General features: G+C 47.1%; 1 non-coding gene across 1 annotated transcript; it reads left to right on the top strand.

The window, feature by feature from the left end:
• The first annotated feature begins 4,085 nt into the window (after positions 1-4,085).
• Positions 4,086-4,167, top strand: trnas-gcu (transfer RNA serine (anticodon GCU)). Its single transcript has one exon. It is a non-coding gene; the product is annotated as a tRNA-Ser (tRNA).

Raw genomic sequence — 4,167 nt, 5'->3', positions numbered from 1 at the left:
CGCTCCATGTCTGACACGTGTGCCCGTTCGGCGTTGGCCCTCCTGTCGTTTGCTCCGGTTCTAGAGCCGTGCATTTTCTAGCGGTGGCTGAACATGGTATAGTAGGCTAACGTCGGTATCGAGCAGTAACAGTAACGGTATTTACGTGTCGCTGCTGCCAAGTGGCTCTGGGTTGAGACCGCGTTTTCACTTACTTGCAACGCAAACGGAGAAAGCGATTTTTGACAGTCTCTCGAGAGACCGCGCTAGGTGTTTAGGGATAGACTTTGTCAGTTCCCCCTGGGAAGGTGGCCTCTCAAATAGTTTGTGATTCCTTATACAGTAGAAGCCTGCTTCGTGGCTTAAATCCAAGCTAAGGAAACGAGTTAGAGGTCTGATGCAGAACTGCGAATTCAATGAAGGGGAACACTACAGTACATTGCACTGTATGTGTGAGGAAAGCTGCCCCCTTCAGTCCCTTGTCGACCGAACAGAGGACTGTAAAGGATACCGCCAAGAAACTTAAGGATGCTGGTTGGAATCCAGCTCCAAAGAAGCCCCTTTGGGTGTTATGTCATCAAAAAGTAAGAACAGCGAATCTCCCTTTGATCAAAAGCGCAACAGAGCTGTTTTCCGTGGAGCAGGTTTCAGACCCGTAGACCTGTTTTATTTGTAGGGCAGGGCGCATTCCCAAACGCGAATCTCCTGTTTTAGAAATGCTTTGGGCGGCGTGAAGTGAAAATAAGAAGTGGGCTCCAGATGCACATGGAAGCAATCAAGTGTTTCATCCGAGCTGTTTCAAAGACTGCCCAAGAGCTTTCCTTTCACAGAGGCGCAACGATTAATGATGGGGGTGCACCCTTCAATGCGCCTTACGACTCTAGGGAGTGATTGAGACGATTCGTAGCGTGTGCTCATTTCTCTCTATTCCCCGTGTTGCAGTGGTAGGATGACGTCAATTACTGCTTCGACACGTAACGGCATTATAATCACGTGCAGGAGCTGAGGGCTTTAGTTTTGTTTCGTTTTCCATGGCGTTCGTAAGCGCGCAAATCAAAGGCAAGTCCTGCGTCTAAGACGAACGTAAATGCTTTTGAAAGTGCAGTGTGGTGCAGCTTGTAAAATCCTTGTCCACATTTGTGGTTTGTTGATGTTTGTTCTGTCTGCCAAAGTTGCATTTTGACATCCGGACGGGGGGACTTTATCATTTGAACGTGAAGCCAGCCTTAAACCCTCTGAGGCGTGTCTGTCTGCCGGCACGTATCTTGTGAAAGGTATTTTTTTTTTAACGGAGAGCAACTTTAAAAAGGTATCCGCAGCCACCTCGCAGTCCGTGTTTGATTATAGGAGGAATGCGGCAGCGGCGGGCTCGCTTTTGTCGTGGTCGAGTGGTTAAGGCGATGGGCTCGAAATGCGTTGGGGCTTCCCCGCGCAGGTTCGAAACCTGCCGACTCCGGCGTCTGCCGCACGTCGCCTTGTGCCTGCGCGGCAGAGGCGAAGTGCCGCTTCTCCTTTCCTGGTACTATAACAACGCTAAATCGCTTGGCCCCGCTGCCATGGACATCAATTCTTCAGATAACCACACACTTTGCCTTCGCACCTCTGGTGCTCTGCTTATGCCTTTGAAAACCTAATGAATAAAGCTGAAAGAACCGACACGATATGTAGGTGCTCCTAAAGCACGCAGTAAACAACTGTTAACAGCAAGGGTTTCAGTGGGTTAACTGAGGAGAAGGCGTGATCGCTAATTGTTGACTTTTTATTTGGTGTTAGAAACACTCTTACTGTGCATGACGTGCAACAAATGTAGCCACAGAAATTGCATCACGCTTTCATGTATGCTATTGCAGACACCAACGTTGCCTAGATAGAAAACCGAAATAGCCGTGGGTTTGCTTGCTGGTCTGAAGGATCTCTCTTCGAATCTCTGTCATTTGTCAATGGAAGTAAAAGGCGCTGCAATCTCATACGTTCAGAATCAAACCCGCAGCTGTTGTTCGACTTTATTTCTTGACTAATTACAACTGAGTGTCGCATGAGCAGTTACATAAACTTGTCTGGTATATTTGAACACAGGTGCCGTTCTTCAATTAAAACTAACAGTACATTGTCAGGGACATTCAGTTCTATACAAACAAGAGACAGACAAGAGAATATTTCTACCGTTCATGTGGACTACGTGTTGACTTACTGATCGGAATAATTGAAAAGTTCGGGCTCATAGCCGATGCAGTGCGTGCTAATTAGAACAGCAACGCTGAGCTCTCAGCACCGTACTGAGCCCAGGTGTTTTTCTAAAGCTGTCAGGTGCAGTTCATTTACATGAAGGAAATCTCTTACTGGGTACGATTGCAATGCAGTAAGTAGCACAGACTACTTAGGGAGTAGCCCGATGCGTTTAAAAACGACCCGAGCCAGGCAGGAGTCCAACCCGCAATCTCCTGATCCGTAGTCAGACGCGTTATCCATTGCGCCACTGGCCCCGGTGTGACACTGCAGGACTGTAACCCAGTGAGATCAGCACTGCAACTAGTAAAATATTACCCCCGGTCCATTCTTTACCAAAGTGAGAAACACCTGTTTTCTACATTTTGTCTGTTTTAAAACCATATCTCTTTAAACCAAACCAAGAGTCTGTCTTTTGCACTGATATTCTGATTCATTTCGATTTCAAAGAAAAAAAAAACATTATCTTCCAAAGCATCATAAAATTGTCCCTTCTTCCAGACTCTACTTCTCTCTTGTAGTAGTACAGCAGACCTTTCCAGGTGAGCAGATCACAGAGTCCGAAATGAGCTTCCTCCATCAAGCAAAGTACCTGAACATGACTCTGTCTTCATAAAAGTGCCCCTGTAATAAAGAAATTAAATCCGAAATCAAGAGGGCAGTTGCCTACTGAAGTTCAAGAAGTCATCAATTTTAACCTAGCAACACATTAAAGGCTGCATCTATACAAGTACGATTCTAGAAATGCTCACCAGATTACGTTTTAAGAAGGAACTGCGCCTCAGGTTCCGCCGAGATCTTAACTCGGATGGCAGGATTCAGAGTCCGGAGTGCGGACTGATGGCGCACGGAGGGTCCACATACTGTGGATCCCTCAGTGATCTTCCGCGTGTTCAAACAGCCAGCGTGTGACTCCCCTGTCCCCGTGACCTCATTGCTCTGCTCTCGCCTCTGTGCAGCCGAGCCCGACTCATGGTAAAGTGGAAAAAAGTATGCCCTCAACATGAGATTGACTCTGGAGTGAGGATAGACGTTACCTTTTTATCGTTGAACAGGATGTATGTGATGTGGCGACTAGGTTCAATTTTGTATCCTCTTTAAAAGATTAAGGACTGGGGTGAGCGTGATTTACCACCCTTTCAGCTAAGAACCCGACGTGCGCACCGTTTAAGCTGCATAGACTCGGTCGTTTAACTCTTCTCCATTAGAAGGGTTAAGGTTAAAGAAAAAAACATTGCTGACTTCTTTTTTTTTTTGCCAGCCGCGAGTGCTGATTAGCAAGGTTTGTATTTCATGTTTTGCAAGTTGCATCCATTATAAGAAAAACAAGTTGTTCAAGACAGGAAATGAATGCTTGCATTTAATTAAGTCTAGCCGTAGGCGGTTGTCCATAATGACCAGTTCTGTTCGAGAAGACAGAACAAAAAAGGCACCGCTGGGATTCGGAGCCAGGGTCTCCTGTTTACTAGACAGGCACCTTAAGCAACTAAGCCACGGCGCCCCAGGAGAGCTGTCCTTTGACAGCCACTTGGACACACCACTCAGACACATCTGCATTCGGTGTGTGCTCCGCCTGCTCGCTGAGCAAGTTGCCACCTTTACATATAATAGCAACATCAACACCAAGAGAAAGGGTGACAAATGGCTTTTATCTGGAACTTTTCATGTCCAAGGAGCTCAATGTGCTTTCTGTGTACAACAGGGCCACTGAACTCCACACTGGCCACTGAACCACAGCAGTGGCTTGCTGGCTTGACATCTCCCAAGGAAAATGTTGAAATCGCATGTGGAACAGGAAAATGACCCTCGAGTACGGGGGAAAAAAAAGAAAAAGATCATCTGGAGCGCGCCAACCCATGTCCGGACAGCCCAGATCCCTCGACGAGGTGGCCGAGTGGTTAAGGCGATGGACTGCTAATCCATTGTGCTCTGCACGCATGGGTTCGAATCCCATTCTCGTCG

Source organism: Lepisosteus platostomus, unplaced genomic scaffold (assembly GCF_059453375.1).
Source record: "Lepisosteus platostomus isolate fLepPlt1 unplaced genomic scaffold, fLepPlt1.hap1 Scaffold_70_H1, whole genome shotgun sequence".
In the NCBI taxonomy this organism is placed as follows: domain Eukaryota; kingdom Metazoa; phylum Chordata; class Actinopteri; order Semionotiformes; family Lepisosteidae; genus Lepisosteus; species Lepisosteus platostomus.
The sequence above is the reverse complement of the archived record's forward strand: the minus strand, read 5'-3'. Positions and strand labels throughout refer to the sequence as shown.